At 44.0% G+C, this 20,797-nt stretch overlaps 1 protein-coding gene across 15 annotated transcripts in view; it reads left to right on the forward strand.

The window, feature by feature from the left end:
• Positions 1-3,934: 3,934 nt before the first annotated feature.
• CTNND1 (catenin delta 1) overlaps positions 3,935-20,797 on the forward strand; it is a 44,882-nt gene continuing 28,019 nt past the window's right edge. For all 15 annotated transcript variants that reach the window (XM_060399586.1, XM_042233567.2, XM_042233570.2 and 12 more), the window contains exon 1: positions 3,935-4,158. The gene's annotated coding sequence lies outside the window, so the exon portion shown is untranslated. The remainder of the gene's footprint in view (positions 4,159-20,797) is intronic.

Raw genomic sequence — 20,797 nt, forward strand, 5'->3', positions numbered from 1 at the left:
TTCACTCTTCCCTCTAGTTTAATCCATTTGTCACATAAGCAGCCAGACCTTTTCAATTGTTGATTGGATTATGTCATTCGGCAGTTTGAAGTTTCCACAGGCTTTCTTTCACCTAGAATAAAATCAAAACTCCTTTCTCTAACCTATAGATGCCTTTATACTCTGATTCCCACCTACACCTCCCTCATTTCCAACATGTTCTGCTGGATCCAGTATATTTCAGGCCCACACTTTAGGGCTTTGGCATTAGTAGTGACCATTGTTCATATTTTCTCAAGGTTGGCTGCTTCTTACCATTCAGATTTCTCCTTAAATGTCACTTGTCCAGAGAGTTTGTCCCTGACATCCAATCTAGAGCAAGCCACAGGTCCTTCTCATCAGTCTGTCTCATCTCTGCATAGTGTTCCAGCTGGCATCTTATTTGCTAACCTGCAATTTCCCCTGACCCAGGTAGAATGCAGACTTATTGAGAGCAGGGTACTTGTCTGTCTCCTTATCCTTGACCTCTAGAAGAGTGCATGAACAGTAGGTGTCCAGAATAACCCAAAAGGAACAAGTCTTTTTATTTTCTTTTCTATTCACTGAGTATAAATAGTTTTTCTCTCAGTGAGTGTTAATCCTTATGATTCTTTATTTGAAGATGGCTGTTTCAGATAAATTTAACAACTTTTCATCGCTGAGTTAACTGTTTAAATTTGTATATGATTTTTTTAAATTTATTTTTTATTGAAGGATAATTGCTTTGCAGAATTTTGCTATTTTCTGTCAAACAAAAAATTTGTATATAATTTTATTTTGAATGTTATCTACAAATTCATTAATGTTAAATGACTTGTCCAGGATTATTTAACTAGTAAGACAGCAGACTTCATTATTCGTGTGTTGCTAAATATGATATACAAGGCTGAGCTCTGGGGATACACTAGAAAGGTAATTTTTATGCCTTCATGGAGCTTATCTTCTGGTGGGGGAGACAGGAAAACACACAGACACATACGCATGAAGGAAGGAAGGAAGTAAAAATATTTGCAATCTGTTAGTGATGGTTTGAAGGAAACGAGACTAATCCATCTCTAGAAAATCATAGCTTATTCTAGATAATAGCTCTCATCTAGGAACCAGTGAATCAACAAACTGGTTGATTTCTGGTGTTTTCCTTTGACAATCATCTTTGGCTTTTAAACTTGCTGTACAGGACTAGGAACAGATGGAAAGTAGAGGTAAAAGAGGGAGAAGGCAATGGCACCCCACTCCAGTACTGTTGCCTGGAAAATCCCATGGACGGAGGAGCCTGGGAGGCTGCAGTCCATGGGGTCGAGAAGAGTTGGCACGACTGAGCAGCTTCACTTTCACTTTTCCCTTTCATGCTTTGGAGAAGGAAATGGCAACCCACTCTAGTGTTCTTGCCTGGAGAATCCCAGGGACGGGGGAGCCGGGTGGGCTGCCGTCTATGGGGTCGCACAGAGTCAGACAGGACCGAAGTGACTTAGCAGCAGCAGCAGCAGCAGCAGAGGTGAAAGATGTGATAAGGTAATTGGAAAAGATTCTTAGGCGATGAGAGTTAAAGGCTGTTTGTTTCTTTGTCAAATGTATTCATTTCCCATTCTAGTTTGTTTAAAGCCCATCAGATAGGTGCTGTGATGTCTGTCTGGTCTTCCAGCACTTCGGAGAGAAGTTCTTTTTGGCCACATTAGACCAAATGAGAGGGTCTATGAGACTGTAGACCAAATATGAGGGGGTGGATAATGATCAGACAAACCTGATTAGAAGGGCACTTTCATGCTGAGGAGTGGGATTCCAGTTTAGATAGATAAGGAGGGTCAGATTATGGTTAGTAAATGTTACTTTAATGTATTGGATGAATAAATATGGATCTTGAAAACAGATGAGGAGCTTGGCCTTTATCCTGACCACAGTGTAAGGTAATGGAAATAGCATAGGTTTGGAGTTAGACTGATAAGGGTTTACTCCTTAGCTGGATGAGCTCAGGCAAGTTTCTTAACCTTGCTGAGCCTTGATTTTCTCATCTGTAAAATGGTGGTAATACTATCTCCATGGTGGTATTTTAGAAGTTAGGGATAATGAGTGCAAAGTCCCTTACATGATGAATGGGTCCTCATTGGTTGCTATTTTGGGGCAATGGTGAGCTATTGAAAATTTTTTGCCAGGGTAGATATTGATAATCATAACTTACTGAGTTTACACTGTATGCCATGTATTCTTTTAAGAACTTTATGTGTATTTTAATTCTTTTAACAGTCCTATGAGAGAGATATAGTTATTATCTCCACTTATAGTTAAGAGACTGAGTCACAGAGAAATTCTATAACTTTTCCAGGGTTGCAGTGTGTAGCATGTGTGTGCTGCTCGCTCAGTCGTGTCCGATTCTTTGCGATCCCGTGGACTGTAGCCCACCAGGCTCCTCTGTCCATGGGATTCTCCAGGCAAGAATACTGGAGTGGGCTGCCATTTCCTTCTCCAGGGGATTTTCCTCAGCCCAGGGATCGAACCCATTCTCCTGAGTCTCTTGCACTGGCAGGCAGATTCTTCACCACTGCGCCCCCTGGAGGGCCACGCAGTATGCCCATTTACTTGCTTAGGTATACTTAGCAGAAACGGGTGCAGCCAGTCAGCCTTACTGCAGAACCTATGCTCTTAACCACTATTTTAAATTATGAAACCTTTATGAAGATTCATTTGGTAGCAGTCTTCAGATTTTTAGAGTTTTCAGTAAGAAAGAAAGAGGAAATTTTCAGTTTATCATTATCATTTTCATATAGTTAATGAAATAGTCTTTGTAAGCATAAAAAAATTTTCAATCTCTGCCCTTCATGGCCTAATAGTCTAAGAACATATTAAAGATAACTCTTAAGAGAAAAAGAATGCCTGTTATAATCCTTTATTTAGGTCAAGCATAAAGAGAATGCACGAACTAGACCTTCTTAAGCCCGAACTTCACAAATGAATTGAACTTTCTTGATGTGAGAGTTTCTTTTCCTTACATGTGCTGTTGTCTCCAAATATATCACTTGTTTATAGGATATCATTTACGATGCCCCTCAAGCCCACGTTATTTTGATTTGGGGCAAATGAGAAGACTGATTTTCTTCAACAGCCTAGTGGATTCAGCTTCCTTCTAGTTGAAATTATGTATGTGTGTGAAAGTAGCTCAGCTGTGTCCAGCTCTTTGAGACCCCATGGATACAGTCCATGGAATTCTCCAGGCCAGAATACTGGAGTAGGTAGCCGTTCCCTTCTTCAGGGGATCTTCCCAACCCAGGGATCAAACCCAGGTCTCCCGGATTCCTTACCAGCTGAGCCACAGGGGAAGCCCAGTTGAAAGTATAGATGCTAAAAATGTTAAGTCGAAGTATTTGTTTTTCTAATTAACTCAAATGCATTTAAACGAAGATAAAATTGAGGATTTACCTCAGATATCCCCTACCATCCCAGTCAACACACTGTAGCCCTCTTTCTAGTGTTGCTTGCTCCTTCCCTTCTTATCTTCCTGTGGGAAAATGGTTTGGGGTAGAAAGCAACAAACCAAATAACAGCAGGCAAATAAAATCAGCTTTTTTTCTTCCCTACCCAGAGAGGAAGGAGGGAGCAAGAACTCCACCATCAAAGAGAACCGTGGTTCTTAGGCATGCCGTTCTAGAAAGCCCTTGTTCCTTCAGCCCCCTTCCCCGACCCCTCCCAGCTCTGCAGTAATCCCTTAGAGATTATATAGTCTCCACTTTAAATATAAATATATATATAAAACTTCCCCCTGTCTCTTTTTCTCCTCCTCTTGCTTTTTTCCCCTGTTTCCTATAATAAAGTTTCCTATTGGATAAAATCAGCTCCCTGATTTATGCCTAGCTCCTATTGGAAGTTCTCAGGGGCTGACATCACTTAGGAAAGCGAGGGGGTAGGGCTGCCAGATCAGTTTGTCACCACCCAGGCTCCCTAGCCTTTGGCTGGGTGCAACTTCCATTTTAGGTGTTGGATCTGAGAGAAAAAAAAGGGGGAGAGAGAGAAAGAAGAGCCGGAAAGATCCTGAAAGGAGGAAGAGGTGGCGAAAAAGCAACTACCTTGCTGGATTTGTCTTTCTCAGCACGTTGACGGAGCCTTGGTTTTCTCTCTTAAAGAAGTGGTTTTCAGAAGTCCACATTTGAGGTGTGTGCCTTTTTAAAAAATATGTGTATAGACGGGTAAAGCAGGATAAGCCAAGTTGAATTTTTGTCTTATGGTAACCGAGGGAATTTGAAGACGAGAGGGTCTGTTATGCTGACGGGTAACTTTTAAACAATTATTAATTTTTCTTTCTACTTATTTGGGGGAATTTTGGTATTTTATCGTATTTAAAGCAAAGGGAGATATTCAAGACCCAGAAACAAACTTCTAGGTCTAATATAGGCAGATGAATAGATTCAGAGGGGTGAGAGCTGTTGCATAAATTTACATTTTGGTGTGGTCTTTGATTGTATGTGTTTTTTTTCTAGGCTGGGCTAACAAACTTCTGTTTTCAGAGCCCAAACCAAAAGTTGTTTTTTTTTGGCATTTTGTGTGTGGGTTGGGAAAGGAATTTGTCCGGGTCGGAAGCATACAGATGGTTCTTCATATGTTTCAAAACTTTTTTTTTCTGCCTTTTATCATTGAATTTGTGAAAGTGGAAAGTTGCAGGGAGCTTTGCAGCTTAAATAGTGATATTTTTCCCCTGGAGAGTTTGAACGGCTCAGATCGGTTTCAGCCCTGCTGTTCCTGGGTGGATCCCTCTTTTACTTTTTCAGGTGTGGTGGGTGGGAGCCTCTTTCGCCTTCTAGACTTAGCCTCTCTGCTTTGCCTTGTAAAAGAAAACAAATAGACCCTTGGTAACTGGATTGCCACCCCCTTCCTTCTAAAACTACCTTTGATGGCAAAGATTTGTGGAGGTGTTGTATGTTCAGTCTGCATATACAATAATGTCTGGTTTTCGTGCTTAAAGGGATAAGGAACCTCTAGCCATGCGCTTTAGCTCACCTGAGTAAAGTCGCACACAAGAGACATTTCCAGCTTTGTGCTCTCTGAAAGAGGCTGGGATTTAAAAAAGGTCAGGCTAAAACACTTAATACAGACCCTAGTGTTTAGGGTGTGTTTGGGAAAGAACAGGGGGAATTCTTATTTTTAAACCAATCTGAAAGTTGCTTTTTGGAGGTGCATTTTTGATTTGGTTAACTTGCTGTGAAACCAGAAATCTTTTAAGATCTGAAGGCCCATGGCTGTGCTTTCATATCTCATGTTTAATCTTAAGATCTGTTTTTGTTTTGCGCATACATTCCTGCAAAAATACTAGACGAGCATATAGCCGGCTCCTCGGTAGCTGAAAACTGGACGTTCCCTTCCTTCTCCGTTTGAAAATTCGAATCATCTGCAAAATTATAACTGCAATAGACACTGCTCTCATTGTGGCAGGATGGTCCTTAATACGTAAGCTGCTATTAGATTTAAACTGGCATGTATCTATAATAATCCTCTGATTCTGAACCCCCCACCCCACCCCACCCCTTAATTCTTTTCAGACTAGAACACTTCCTTGAATTTCTTTTCCAGGACAAGACTATTTCTTGAAAGATGATTTCATTCTTGTGAGGTTGTAGCTTCAGAGGAAACTGAACTTTGTCCCTTCTTTTAATCTAATTTATGCAAGGGCTACAGTAAGATTTTAATGTCTGGATCATCTAATTATAGCAAGTGCAGTTAAAAAGAAAGAGAAAGGACAATGTGTATATTTTGTGGGCTGTACTTACATCGTTTCCAAATTTTCGAATGCTCCCTTCAGCCTTGACTGCAGCCTAGGGGGGTTTCTTGGTGGATCTTTGGAGGATTGGTCATGTTGCTGCCAGAGTGTCAGTTTCCCACTCAGCCTTTAGGGGGAGGGATGAGGGAGTCTGAGCGAGTACAAAGGCAGTTTGAAAATGGGCTCTGGGTGACTGAGTGGTGGTGGTTTGGGTCCAGCTTTACACACTGGGCTTTGTATGGCTGCAGTGAGCATCCTCGCTGCAAAGCGTCCAGGACTGTCTCCAGGAACTGCGGCATTGTTGTGACTGGTGTGTGCTATTGGCCTTTTGGATGATAAGATGGAAGACCCGTCTTTTACCTCACCTCTGCTGGTTCTTCCAGGACATACAGGAAGAGTGTGAATAAGCAAATCTTTTACTTGTTGTTTTGCTCCTCACTTTGGTTTGGGGGTAGAAAATGACAAGTAAGCATGAGTTCTGCGGATTTTCCTGTCCTTGTTTGACTCCTCTGTGCTGTTGGTTTCTTTGTTATAAGACTAAGGTATGGTCTGTGTTCCAGGTGGGGGCCTCCTTTGGGTTTTTAGAGTCTTAATTCCTTTCTTAGGGTTCACTTTTGGAGAGCCAAAGGTGTTAGAACGCGTTCTTTCAGCTAGGATAAAAATGGGGACTGTTGGAAATCTCAAAAAGAAGCTCTGAGTAATTGCAATTTCAGCCTTGGGTTTATGAGGTAGATGATCTCTAGAGATGAGTGAGAGGATGGATGCAAATAAATTAAGCATAGATCATTCTTCAGTTGGAGTAACAACATGATTGGCTCGGCATAACCCCTCGCCTCCTGGCGCCCCTGCCACTGAGAGCCGGCCCTGCCTCTCCCACCCTCGACCTTGTTTTCTCAGTGAGTGCTAACCATTTTGCATGAACTATTAATTTCCTACAGTAACTTTCTGTCTGTTTTCTGGTTTATGTTTTGTTTTTTAAGGAATTTGAGCCTCAGAGAAGCTGAGGTTTGCTAAAAATTTCAGTGCTTGTAAGTGACCAGGGATTAAACCCTGTTCTGACTATATAAAGTTAGTGGATTTAACCGCTAAAACACTGTTCTCCAGAGAGGACAGAAACAAGAGCCGGAACTAAACTGAGCCCTTGCAAGAGGCAGGAGTGCTTCATCCGAGGAAGGTCAGTGCTTGCTTGGAGTTCCTGCATGCTCCGAGGGAGAGTGGCAGTGCACGTGAAAAATCAATTTTCCAGAAAGCTGCAAGGAGCTAGATACGTTAGAAGGGATATTATCTCAACCTTTATTATAGGGATCTTTCCATGTGCACATCATTACTGCCCTGTAATTCTTAAACCTACTGGAAATGCCTCAAACTTTATTTGATTGTCAGTGAAATTTCTTCCAGAGAATTTTCTGACTCGGGTTTGGAATGAATTGCCAATTTGCAGGGAGAGGTTTGTAGCAGGTAGTTCACACTGTGTTACAATTGTGTGTCTGTTTTTTTGGTCTTTTCCCCTATACTGACCTGCTTGAGTGTAGATGCTGTCTTATCTCCGTGTCCCCTTAGCACTTGGCTTGGTGTCCAGGGTATACTGAGGGAAGTGGAGTGAAGTCGCTCAGTCGTGTCCGGCTCTGCGACTCCCTGGACCGTAGCCCATCAGGCTCCTCCCTCCATGGGATTCTCCAGGCAAGAGCACTGGAGTGGGTTGTGCAGTGGGTTGCTATTTCCTTCTCCAGGGGATCTTCCCGACCCAGGGATCGAACCTGTGTCTCCCGCATTGGAGGCGGACGCTTTAACCTCTGAGCCGCCAGGGAAGCCCTGTTGATAGGTGGAGGTGCGCAGTGAATCTTGGTTAAATAAGGCTCTATGGGAATCAGTGAGAGACTTTTGTGGGGAAGGGCGAAAGGAAGTTGAGATGGGAAGAAGTTCAACAAAGATTAATAAAACTGCAATGTAATTTTGAAATTTAGTCTGTAGTTTTAACTTTTTATACATTGCCTACCTTCCATTTTTAAATACAGTTTTTAGAAAGAATTGAAGGTTTAAAATTTGAATTTTTCTTTAATCCTGTTTCTTTTCTGGGCAAGTAGTACAAATAATAGTGTAGATAGTAAGGATCCTAGTCAGTTCATTTCAAATTATAGGCAGCTGTTAACTTCAGCCACTGAAACCTTATATGTAACCATTTTCTAGAGGGGAGGAACTGGTTACCCAGAACATATTAGGGCAGCAGCGGGGAAGTATTGCTTTCAGCTGTGTTGGAAGTAAATGGTTTTTATGCTTGTTAATAAAAACATAAAAAGCTTGAAATGATAGTTTGAACATTAGTGCTTCAAAGAAAGTATGTTTGGACATCATTGTATTTTATTTTATTTTTTTGGTCACTGCTTTCGCCATGAAACTAGGAGATTTTGTTCACAAAGTGTATAAGTTTATGAGTGTAAGAACCCAAATTAATTTTCTGCGAAATTAGGAATAACAGTAACGAGAAATTTGCCTAAAGGAATGAGCCGTAGGTTATTACTATTTGATTTCATGTTCTCTTTCCTTGCAAAAGGGGTTAAATGCTGTGACACTCTGAAGTAGGGATTGCTCTGCCTAAACGCAGCTGCCTCCAAGGCTTGTAATCGAGGGCATTGATATCGCCTGGCAGGGAGATTGCCAAGGCGGGAAGAACGACTGTTCAGTTAGAACTATCCAGTGGGATATGAGGGTATGGATTGATTTGTATTTAGTTTTACTGTATAATGTATTTTTGGAAGTAAAATCCACCCCCCCATCCTACTTGGAATTGCATGTTGTTGGCTGTTAAATGTGGACCCTGTTCTCAGTACTTAATATTCATTATTCTGGTTCAGGGACAGTATTTCCTATTTCAAGGCCATTTTCCTCTCCAGTGAGTCCTTAAACCTGATTGGAATGATGTGGGCAGTTAGATTAGGCATGTAGCGGGGACATTGTAAAGATCCAGAATTTTCTTTTCTCAAAGTCTTCCCTGATGGCCAACAGGTAATTTGGTCACAAAACATGTCCTATTTTGGATGATAAAACTTCTTTTGAAAACATTTCAGACTTTCAGAAAAATTGGAAGAGAAATACAGTAACTCCTGTATATCCTTCATTCGCCTTTGTAACACCAGTCGTTAAAATTTTGCCACAAATGCTTTATTATTCTGTATTTTTTGATCAATATGCTGACCAAACAGGGAATTTCCAATCTAAATGTGCCACAAATACAAAAGCAGGGCAGGTCTGCATGGTAAGATCGAGGATGCTGGAGCTGGACTGCCTGTGTTCAAATCTTCTGCCACGTAACTAGCAAAATAGCCCTGGGAAGACTGTTTAATTGCTCTATGCCTCCATTTCCTTGTATGTGAAATGAAGACAATGGTATTAACTATCGCATAGGATTATTGTGATGAAGTGCCTTAATACATGTGAAATTCATAGGCTGTTGTCTGGCTCATGAGAACACCTCGTTTTTGCTATCAGAATGGATAACTTTGAATGAATTCAAACATCAGTTGTCTGACTAAGTTTCCTTTAAGGTGTCTTATACGACCTGAGACTCTGTGGTGGATATAGATGCTTTTATTACAGAATAAATGGGTATCCTGGATGAATAGGCTTTTCTTTCTTTCTCTTTTTAAAATAGACAAAAAGTGCCTTTAGTGATGGGCAAGTTTAAGCTGTGGAGGCAGGTTGTCCAAAATACGGGTACTGTGGGAATGGATGCCGCTTAGTGAACCGGGGCGTGGGTGAGGGAAGAGAAGCTGGCGGCAGCCAAAGCTGTGGCAGTGCACTGCGGATTTCTTACGAGATTTGGGTGCTTTAGGGGGAAAAACAGCAATGCAAGTTTCTCCCATCTTTTTGTATCTATAGGAGACAGAACTCTAGCATCCAAGGGTGAACTTCCTTTAATTTTGGTAGAGAGCGGATTGAAAAAGCTTTGTTTGGGTTTTATGCTTCGGACCAGATTCTTTCCCTTAATGTCTCACTTGTCCAACCAGGATTTTGTAGGGTAACGTTAGTTTTGAATGTACAGGAAGCAATTGCGCAGCAATGAAGGTGGCTTTTTTACCGTCTTCTCTTGAAATAAGCCTCACTGTTTAATGTTCAGGAAACATCATTTTCTATTTTCAACCCTTATTTATGGGACATTTGCAAAACGGAGACACGTAGAGATTTTGAGTTCTTCAGTGCTTCCTGTGAGGAGTGTGCTTCTGTGACAGCGGTCTGTCTGCTCTTATATGTGGAAAAGCTAAGCTGTGGCCTGTGGGAAATACATATGTGTTAACTGCAGCCTTGTCTGGAAGCTTTTGGTTTCTTCCAGCCGAAGTTTTTCCTTCCGTCATACTAAATAACCCATGAAACTAGTGTTCTGGAAAGTCTTTACACTTAATTTCTGTTGGCTCTCTATAGCTTCCTATCATGACTTCTCCACCCAGCTCTCCACAGTTGTTTATTTTTGACTGTACTGGGTCTTTGTTGCAGTGTGTGGGCTTTCTCTGGTTGCAACAAAGCAAGTTGGGGCTACTCTCTAGGTGCCGCATGTAGACTCCTCAATGCTGCGGCTTCTCTTGCTGGGCCCATGGAGCCCTGGGCTCAGTGGCTGTGGCTTGGTCGCCCCTCGGCCTGTGGGCTCTTCCCAGACTAGGGCTCAGACAGACCTGCGTGCCCTGCGTTGGCAGGTAGATTCTTACTCACCGCGCACCAGACCCACGCTTCCCTCCACTGATTCTCCTACGGTTTCTCCTTTTCGTTCGCGTTCCTCTTTTATTTGGTGTCTCCTTTACCTTTTTGCCTCCCCTATCTTTTTCCCCTTAGGTTGGTGGTCTTCAAGGGCATCACTTTGCCTCACTAACACTTAATATGAAAGAAATGTCTAATTCCTAAAATAGAATAAATTGTACTCATGTGGTGAAGGTTCGAGTATTAGGATACTGAATTTGGTTATTTCAGTTAGGTCTAGATTAGGATTAATTGTTATGATTCAGGAAGACTGAATTCTAATTCAGATTAGGGTTTTTTTTTTTTCTCCATTTTCAACTATCACCCACATTTACTAATTAATTACTCATTTTTTATTCAGTAGAGCAGAAGAGTAAAAGTAAGTCACTTATGGGCTATTTATCAGTCCTGTGTGTGTTTCCCATGTTGTTCAATATTGAATACGGTCGTGTATTGAGAGGTCTCTTTGTGGAGTAAAGATATTTGTTTTAGGGAGCTTATATTTGAAAAACCAAAATATATTCTGGTGGTTGAGGATATAAGGCATTGTTATAGGAACTAGGTCAACTTTTCAGTACTTTTATCAAAGCACCTACAGTTTCCATTTCATTGCAAGTGAAGTAAATCTCATTGAAATAAAGTAGCTGGTGTATATTCAGTACACTTTTAAAACAGAGTGATCTGTTTTAAAGAGAAACTGGTACCAATCTGATTTCTTTTCCCTGTTTCTTTGCTGGGATGGGGGAAGCTCTGTAGCCTCTTCTCCGTTTAGCTCTCTGCTGACTGCTCTGTAAGCCAGGGGAGAATTGTCCCCTGAATGTCTACCCTGCTGAAGGTCAGCCGGATCTGCAGGTGAGACTACTTGAGACCCCCACTGATGGGCCTAACGTCACAATTAGAAAAAAATTTGTAGAAAGAAAAATGAAATGATGTTGATTTACTTTTCTAAAGTTTAATTTTTTGCGTTCGATGAAAAAGTGAAACATCTTCATTTGAAAGAGATCCGAGAGCCTGCTGTGCACCGACTGGGACTCACAGAGCTCACATTCCAGTTGGAGGAGATAGGCATTAAAAGAGCAAGTAAATACGCAGTAAGTCAGAGTATGATAACACTATTGAGGGAGAAAATGAAGCCGAATATGGAGAGCGGCGCGTAACAAGTGCAAGGGCAGGAGTGGGGTGGTTCTAACAGGGAGCAGTTAGGGGGCCCCACTTTCAAGTCGTGTTTGAAAGAGACTTAAAAGAGCTCAGGATGAAGTCACGCAGATAAGGGTACAAAGTGCGAAGGCCCTGACAGACTGGGTGTTACCAGCAGGGGAGATGGGGCCTCGAGCCCTGCAGGGAGCCCGTGAGTGGGCGCTGCATGTAGGGGGGCCGAAGACGACTCCTGCGCGCACGGCACAAAGAAGTCTTCTCGCTGCAGACCCCAGACGACAGCTGGCAGCAGTGTTCTGTGTATGCTTCATAAGGAGCTGAGGCGACGCCTGGCCCAGCCTCCATCTTTGTCCCGTTGCAGAATAGTCAGCACAGAAATTGCAAAGTAGCGGAATTTGCATAGGTGGATGACCCTTGTCTTGGAGAATGATAAAAGAAATGCAGCTATTTAGAATAAGCTTGTGTGTGTGTGGAAACTGAAATCAAACTTTTCTTCCCTAGAGAAATCTGTTTCTCCACCAACTGATCAACAGAGTCGAATTTCTATGAACAGTAGAAGTGACAGCCTTCTTTTTGAGTACGTTTGAGTACATTGAGTTTTTGTGTTTTTTTTTTAGTACATTTGCTGATTTGGCTTATGACCGAATATTATGCCTACCCCGCTTATCTGTTGCTTTTTGTTTTGCTCATTGGACCAAAAGTTCCTACTTCCTCACAGCCCTAACCATTGAGATTAAATTGCTTCAGGGTCCATTTTATAGGCCACAGTATCCATATTACTGTCTTGTGCACATCAGAGGATGTGATCAGTCCTGATAACTAACTGTCTGTCTGTTTTCCCTTTTCGTGTATTGACATGTTTAAGCAGTAATGGTGGTGAAACGCAGGCTGCACCCCTTGGCCTGGGCGGCTGCGGTGGGACTGAAGGGGCACCAGCTGTGTGGTGGTCGGCCTTCTGTGGCATCCCATGACGGAAAGGAAAAGGGTGGCGGTTCCCAGAGGAGTCTCGAATCCCATTCTTTCTGTCCCTTGCAAGACTTCTTGTGTTGCTAGTCTGTCCTCCAGTGAAAGAGTGTCCCTGTCTCTCTCTGGGTTTCTCTCTGTTTGGGGTTTAACCCTAGAGCTTGACCTGGTTACTCTCTATTCTTCCCTTTATTTATACCTATCTAGTTGTCATTCTGTCACCTAATATCATCCTTGGGAGATGCCCTCAATCAGGAAACTTTTTTCCTCCTCCTATCCCCTTCTCCTTTGGCCAGATAACTGTGTATCATCTTGCAGGAAATACTCTCGGCAATCAGATTCCCCACATTTTGGAGTTGCTTTAAATCGCTGCTTTGCAGATGTTTATAGTTGTCTTGAAAGCAAGTCTTTTGATGCCATTCTTCTTTCCTAAGTCTCTGGTGACATGCTTCCTTGTGGAAATATTTCTCTTTATGCTCCTTCTAAAAACATCTTACTATTCATTTGCTATTCAAACCAGAAGTTAAAGTGACTTACTTGGATAACTGTCAGAGGTAACACGTGAATTCAGAGTTTATTATATTGTCAACTGGGCTAAAATTATGTAGGGTCTTGAATGTTAGATTTAGGACTTCGGGCTTCTTTTGGGATGGAATGTGGAACCAATCTTAGGAAATGTGGCATAGCTCTTTGTTCCTTGGAGGAAAGTTAAACTGAGTCATTTGAAACAATAATTGGGTTTTCCAATCTGCAGTATAAATAGGGATATCCTCCACTGTAGCAACTCAGGATTCCAAAGAAGTGAGATAGTTCTTCCTTTTAGGTTCTGAGCCTGGAATATAGCATTTAGTATTGTATCATTCTGGCCATTTATATATTTAATTCCATACTTTCAAAGAAACTTTAATCCAAACTGAATAATCAGCTGTCTGATGAACAGTAAAGCATGTCCAAATAATGTATTTTATAACCAGTGTCCTTTTTGGGAGAGGAATGTGGTGGGCAGAGCGTTGTCAGAGATAGGCCAGGATGGGGGTTCCAGCAGCTTTCAGAACTGCTTTGAGAGCTTTTTACAAAGATGAATTCTGAGGCACCTAGATAGTAAGGTGTGAGGACTGGGGATGTAGATTTGGGAGATGGTTCTAAAAACAGCTTCCCAGGTGATTCTTATCACTCAGGTTTGAGGACCACAAAATCGGAACTTCTGAGTTAAGGTACAGAGCCGTATGAATTCTCAGATGGGTGGTTACTTAGTATGAGAAGTGGAGGAGGCTAGTTCATGGTGTCGGTGGAGAGTTGGAAGCTCTCTGCCTCTGCATCCCGTGTTGTTTTGAAATGGCTGATGTCACTGTTGGATTTGGGGATTCTGCCAGCGCTTAGTAGGGGATGGAGGACTTGCCTCTCGGCGGGAAGGGAAGCTGAGACCACATCTCCATCCCCCTTCTCCATTTTGAAATTGTGGAACGACTTCAGGAGAGGATGTTAACATTGAAACTCAGCTGGACCATTTGTTTAAAACTCAGCAGGAAGGGCCAATGTTACTTCCTGTCTGAAAAGGAAGTGCCGGCTTCCTTCCCTTCCTCCTTGGCTAATGCTGGCCCACTCAGAATATGGCTGGGGGAGGGGCTGGTCACAGTAGTGCTTTAACTGGCTATCGTGCCTGGGAGGTCAAGTTATATCAGTGTGGAAGAGCAGAAGCATTTGTTCCCTTCTTAACACATGGAGATGGATGCTGTGTGGACTGCTTTCTACTTGACCTTATGTAATAGCTTTGTGCTGGGTTTGCTGTTGCAGTCCAGGAAGCCTTCCGGTCTCCAAGACATTATTTTACATTAAACCGTATACCTCCCCTGTATTCCCTGACATTTGAAAATAGATCAAGGAGGGAAGAAACTGAAGTCCATTTGATGCTGAGGGGTAGGTTGTGGAAAGGAGAGCATAAATGGGCAGAGGGGAGTGGATGACAAGTTTCGTATTTTTAAATTGAGCCAAGAAAGCATTCCTTCTGAGTGGGGCCAGTTGGCACTCTTCCTGCTATTTCAGTTCTGGCTTCTCCTTCCTACTGGCCAGTCAATTGTATTAAGTGTTTGATGTGAGTTTGAACTGTGGTCTCTGGGGCCCGGGGGGGGGGGGGGGGGGGGGGGAAACAGCTGGTGCCTTCATCAGGCTATCTCCATTACGCTTCTTTTCAGGGTCTTAGGGGGAGGGTGGTAGAGGAATTGGGTGTGTGTTAGCAGACTCCTAGTGACTCTCAGTAGTGGGGTTGGATTGTTGGGCACTTTTAACGCTATGTGGGATGTTGGCTGGCTGGAATGTAGCAAAACCTTTTCCCAATCACATTCTTTCCTCTGCCTCCCCTCCTTCGATTCTTTCCGCTTTGGGCTGACTGGGAGAGAAAGGGGTATATGTGAAGTTATATAGCAAAACAGAGTCATACTTTCCCAGCCATTCAATATTCAGCTTAAGTCTCGGTCCCTTCCACTGACTTTCTCCGTACTTCTTTGTTATTTCTTTGGTGGGTTTTCTGACTGTCTGCAAACAGCCAGAGAGAGGAGAGGAGTAGGAGCCGGGCCTTCGGTGAAGCCGTGCTGAGCTGCGATCAGTTGGCTTCACAGGTCTGCTTCCCTCCCTCACGTTGTGGGGTGACTGTATTTCTGAGTCAGCATGCATTTTCTGTCTCACCTGCTCAATTTGAGGCAGAGAACTTGCTGAGTATCCCTTTAGAGTAACAAAAACATTGATACTGGTGTGTCCGGTTCTCTGTCTGGGGTGTGTGTTTTTTTAAGTATCTTAAAAAAAAAAAGATATCTTAAACTCTCCTACTGTGCGGTTTTATCTGCTTTTGGTATAACCATCTCCCACGAATTTATTTGGCTTGGAGTATGAATGAAGGAGAATTGGGTAAGAATACTAACTTTTAAATTAATACGAATGTTTAAAGTTATTCCTGAGTTTGATTCAGCGCTGTGTAAGAGATTATAAACTGTGTGTGCCTCAGTGATACAGCTTGCAGTGGCAAGGCTCTGGTCTGAAATACAGGGTGAATACGGCTAAATATTCTTTTTTCTGTCCAGTCCTAGAATGACTTGATTATTGTGTCTATGCTTGCCCCATCTCCTTGTATCTGGTTATATCATAGCCAGATATGGACTAATTCATTCTAATTGTGCTGCTTTAGACTTAGCTCTTTTTGCATCAACATGTACCATCCAAATCAGGTTTCCGCACAGGGAGCTTCTAGCAGCCAAGGAGGAAGGAAGGGGAAAAGATGAGAAATAATAGTGTATTACCTACTCGTTAGTTGCCTGGAATGTCCCCCTGGTTTGTGAGCTCTGTGCTGTAAACTTTATGCAAGGGGAATTGAGCCCTGGGGGCAAAGGGTGTTACTTCGGATTTCAAGAATCTGGTCAATAGGGCTTGACTTCTTTGTGCATCTTTGCTTTCGGAGTTTAAGGCTAACACCCGGTGGGCTTGTATGAGACAATACGAAAATGTATCATTTATTCCATTCTTGGTTTGAGCTGAGGGCTCTTATAGGCAGGGAGGCTTTCCTTCCCGATGAGGTGCCAAACCTGCAGCCCCTGACCCGCTCCGGGGGCAGCAGTGAGCAGGAAACGCTGAGTTTGTAGTGCTGACCTTTCTTGCTGCAAGAGCTACTGTGCAACCCCTAGGAGGCCTCGCTTCACTCCCTGGGGAAATAGAGAACCTCGCTCCCGGCATCTGCGGGTGCCTGTTCCGCCTCTCCACAGGGTGGAGTCTGCTGTCTTTTGTTTGTTCTCTGTGGGGCCTTTTAGAAAGCAGCTTTATGCTGGTGGCGAAGAGTTTGAAAGACTTTGAAAACAGTAGAAATGGGTGATAGAGAGCAGGACAGAGGATGTGTTCTGAAGTAGTTTTCCCAGGGGCGAGTATTCTCTTGACTGAATTCAGATTGGTGATCAGGTTGCCGTGATGGAGCTTTCTGTGAGATGTATCACACACAGCTGAGCTGAGTATAACACCAGCAGCAGCTTTAAAATCCCCAGTCCCCCAAGTGAAAAAACTAGCCAAGAAGGAATCTTGAAAATCGCCCCAGCTCCTCTGAGCCCTTAGGTCCTCACACGGGATCTTTCCGCTGATTCGTAAAGGCCCGAGCTTTGTCCCCTGTAGCTTGGGGCGGGGAGGAGGGTTGTTTTCCCTGAACACGATAAGGAGCAGCACGGGGCAGAGTGGGCGCCCGGGCTGGCGATTGGTAGACAGGATGCCCTGGAATGCGGCTGGCGTGCAGCCCAGAATCCAGCACTTTGTATTTGTTTGTTTCTGGGAGACTGTGGTCTGGTGCTACTGTGACAGGAAGTGAGAGAGCTGGGAGTGGGGGAGCCGAGAGGGGCGATGTCTTTGTGGTTCTCCTGTGAAATCTCTTTGTCCCTGGAGAGCCGCTCTGCTGCCGGGCTCCACCGAGAAGAGAGCAGCCTTTGTGTGTCCAGTGGGTCTCAGGGCAGTGAGCTTCTCCGAGGGCTAGGGAGTGTGAGCTGTGACTGTGCCTTTCGCATTTAGCACTCGAGTTAAATAAATGGCGACCGTCTCTTACTATTGGGGTTCCCTGACTTTTCGTATGTGTGCTGCTACTATTTATAGATCTCTAGGATTTAATTAAGGAAGGACTGTTAGAAGGAGGTAGATGTTTATTTTATGTTATTCACGGTATATATTGCAGATATGGTGTTGAGTCTGAAAAGGATAGAAACAGGCAATTCCTTTTTTTAAATATGTTTATTTATCTTAATTGGAGGCTAATTACAATATTGTAGTGGTTTTGCCATACATTGACATGAGTCAGCCATGGGTGTAATGTGTCCCCATCCTGAACCCCCCTCCCACCTCCCTCCCCATCCCATCCCTCTGGGTCATCCCTGTGCACCAGCCCCGAGCACCCTGTCTCATGCGTCGTAGAAACAGGCAATTCCAATTGATGCCTTAGTCCGTACGGAGCTGGAGAAACCTACTTATTAACAAGAATGGTCTCTGTATTTACTCACTTCACTGTGCCAGTGATGGGGGGACCCATTGCCCCTGGCCAGGGCCCGGACCTGAGCTGCCTACATTGGGAGCATGGCACCTTCAGCACTGGGCCACGAAGGGGAGCGCCCGCCCGCGCCCCCGCTTTTCAGTGCTGAGAGGCGCTGGCAGTTCTCTGCACTCCAGTGGGCCATGGTTGGCCGTTTTCAGGGATTTCCACCCTCCCTCGTCTGGACTGAAGCAGCACCTGTAGCGCCCCGCCCCTCCCCACCCCCAGCTCCCCTTGGTTTGTGTTTTCCCTGCCCTCCATTCCAGCTGTGAAACAGGCATCTCTTCTCAATTTGTGGATTGGGTGGCTGAGTCTTCAGCTTCTCGCGGAGCTGGCTCGTCCCTGAAAACGCACACAAGCGGCCTTTGACGACGCTGGAGGACAGCTGCCCTGGAGGCAGATTGCTGACACCCCTCTGTTCTGATGCTGGCCAGCACAGTCTCCCCCGCTTCTAGTTCCTTCTGCCCTCCATCCCGCCTCCGATCTCTGCTACTGGTTTAGGGAGGTGTCACATTAAAAATGGTAGTAGGGATGTTTGTGATTAGATTTTCTTTCTTGAGCTGTGCTTAGAGAATGTGGCAAGTAGCCAGATTTCAATAGCAGGCCTTTCAGGGGGAAAGGAGGTGATTTGTACAAAGTAATACTTCTTTTGTTTCTCTTAGCTTTTCTCCTGAGTTCTTGTTCCTTTTAAAATGAGAAATCTAAGGTATTTCAATTCTGGCTCTTCTCCAGAATTGAGGAAGGTCTTGCTCTTTAAAATGAAGGCAATACCCAAAGGTCTAGATGCTTCCACCTCACCCTTGGTCACCGCCCCAAAATTTACCTTTGGTCACCTTCGGTATTTGAATTAGAATGACTTTTAACCGCAAGAAACATAGAAAGTTCATATTCACTACAGCCTTTCAAGGGGAAGGAACATGGACTCGGAGCAGAAAAGATGCGTTTCTGCCACTCACTGGCTGTGTTGACCTTGGGCAGGAAACGGAGTCCTTCTGATGTGCAGGTCTACTCGTCTACAACGGGGCCAACGCTACCTCAGAGGTTGTTGGGGAGAGCGTGTATGTTTATTTATAGGCAGAGGTCAGTGATTAATAGCTCACAAATATTCTCCCCCTGTAAGGCCAGATTTTCTTCTTTTAGAGCGAAGCATTTCCTTCAGCCATCTGCCCTTCGGCTGAAATAGGGCCTTCGCACCTCGTGATTTCCTCACGGACTCACACTTGTCTCTCTTGCTTGTGTCAAAAGAGGCTCAGCCTAAACCTGATGGAACGGGTGTCTTGTTGCTCAGGGCTTTCTGAGGAAGCTGGACTGTAGATATGATTCAGTTATATGCCTTCAGCTTTTCCAGGTCATGTTCAAATAATGGGCAAAAGAGTCGGTGGGAATACCAGAGATAGAAAGTTAGGCGGTTCGGTGAGAAGCTGCCACTTTAAAAAAGGAATGTGAGCTCAAACAGTTGGGTGACCTCTAGTAAACCTTAAGGTTAAGCTTTTTTCCCGTGGATTTTTTTCCTAGCCTGTGGTAGTGAAGAGTGTAAGGTATCCTAGTTAATTTTAGCATTTCTCTTTCATGAGACAGAAGAGAAGTTCCGTTTTGACGAGACTTTTCCTAGTTTGCTTTTGTATGCTGAGCTCTCTTTCTCCCACTTTTCGTAGAGTGGAGAAAGGCATTTGGCCTCTCCCCTTCCTCCAGTCTGACACCTCCCTCTGTTTTTTTTTTTTTTTTTTGGCCCCTCCTTCTTATCTTTGTTTTCTTATCGGCCTCTCCCTAAAGCTCTGCTTTCTCCTTATAAGGCTGGCTGAGGTGCCTCTGTCAGGGTTGCAACAGGGATACAGGTAAGTAACTCGACGTGTCTCAGACTCAGGATTGAGAGAAAATTCAGTGCTATCTGTCCCAGCGGAAGGCCTTGGAGAGGCACGTGGTTAGTGGGGGAGGAGGAGGAGGCAGCCTGGCCCGAGAGATCAGAAGGGCTTGTTAGACCAGTCCTGCCTGTGTGTCATGCGCCCTCCAGAGAAGCAGGTTTTGTTTCTTTCCATACTCTCTCAGTCCTGGGCCCCCTCAGTAGACGAGAGCCACACCCTTACTTTGCTTCAAAGCCAGCCTAGCATTTAGCCATTTTAGTATGTTACGGTTTGGGGGGTTCCAGAGCAATAAGAATGTTCCATCTGGTTTCTGAATTTAGGGTCAAGATGGTGGAGGTGATTTTTTTTTTCCTTATAAAGTCACAGTAAAAAACATTTAAATCCTGGAACAGGTAACTAGAATATTTAAGGTGTCCTAGTGACCTATAGAGATTGCTAGCTCAGCTGCCTTTTAACAAGGAGTATTTCTTTAAAAACAAAACAGAACCCCAAATGTTTCATGTATTCGTTTTCCTTTTTTTCCTCAGAAACTCCAGTGAGACAGCATGGTCACTCTTTCCTAAGAGGAGGGTGATTTTCCAGACTCCCTTAATTCACGAGATTTAGGTGGTGCTAGTGGTAACAAACCCCCGCCTGCCAAGGCTCATCCCTGGGCAGGAAGACCCCCTGGAGGAGGGCATGGCAGCCCACTCCAGTGTTCTTGCCTGGAGAATCCCGTGGGCAGAGGAGCCTGGCGGGCCACAGTCCACGGGGTCGCAAAGAGTTAGGTATGACTGAAGGGACTTCGCATGCATGCAGTGGTGGGCGCGGTGAGACCTAGTCCTTCCTTTTAGAGGCTCCTCGGTCAGCCTTTCGGGTGCTCTTAAGTGGAGAAGCTGGGCCTGTCACAGGGAGCAAGGAAACTGCTAAATACTTGAGGCAGGTCAGGTTCTGGAACATCAGTCCTGTAATTCTGAGAAGTGCGCAGTTGGCAGGAGGTTGTGAAGTGAACATAGTCCTCTCTCCGTCTTATTGCAGATCCTGTCCAGGGTCTGAGTTAGTGTAGGAGCGAGTCTTTCCAGCAGGGAGAAACACTAGAATCGTTCTGACTGAGCTTTGAATTGCTCTCAGTTCAGATGGTGGAACTTCAAGTGGTGGGTGGGGTGCTTAGACTTTGGACTTTGGTATAAGCACTCTGTGATTAAGAAGCCCTGGAAAACTATCGACAATATTCCTTTTGATTTATATATTCCTTTTGATTTAACAATTAAGTGTGGGTTTTCTCTCTGTGTGGTTGAACTGGACTATTTT

This window comes from Ovis aries, chromosome 15 (assembly GCF_016772045.2).
Source record: "Ovis aries strain OAR_USU_Benz2616 breed Rambouillet chromosome 15, ARS-UI_Ramb_v3.0, whole genome shotgun sequence".
Classification (NCBI taxonomy): domain Eukaryota; kingdom Metazoa; phylum Chordata; class Mammalia; order Artiodactyla; family Bovidae; genus Ovis; species Ovis aries.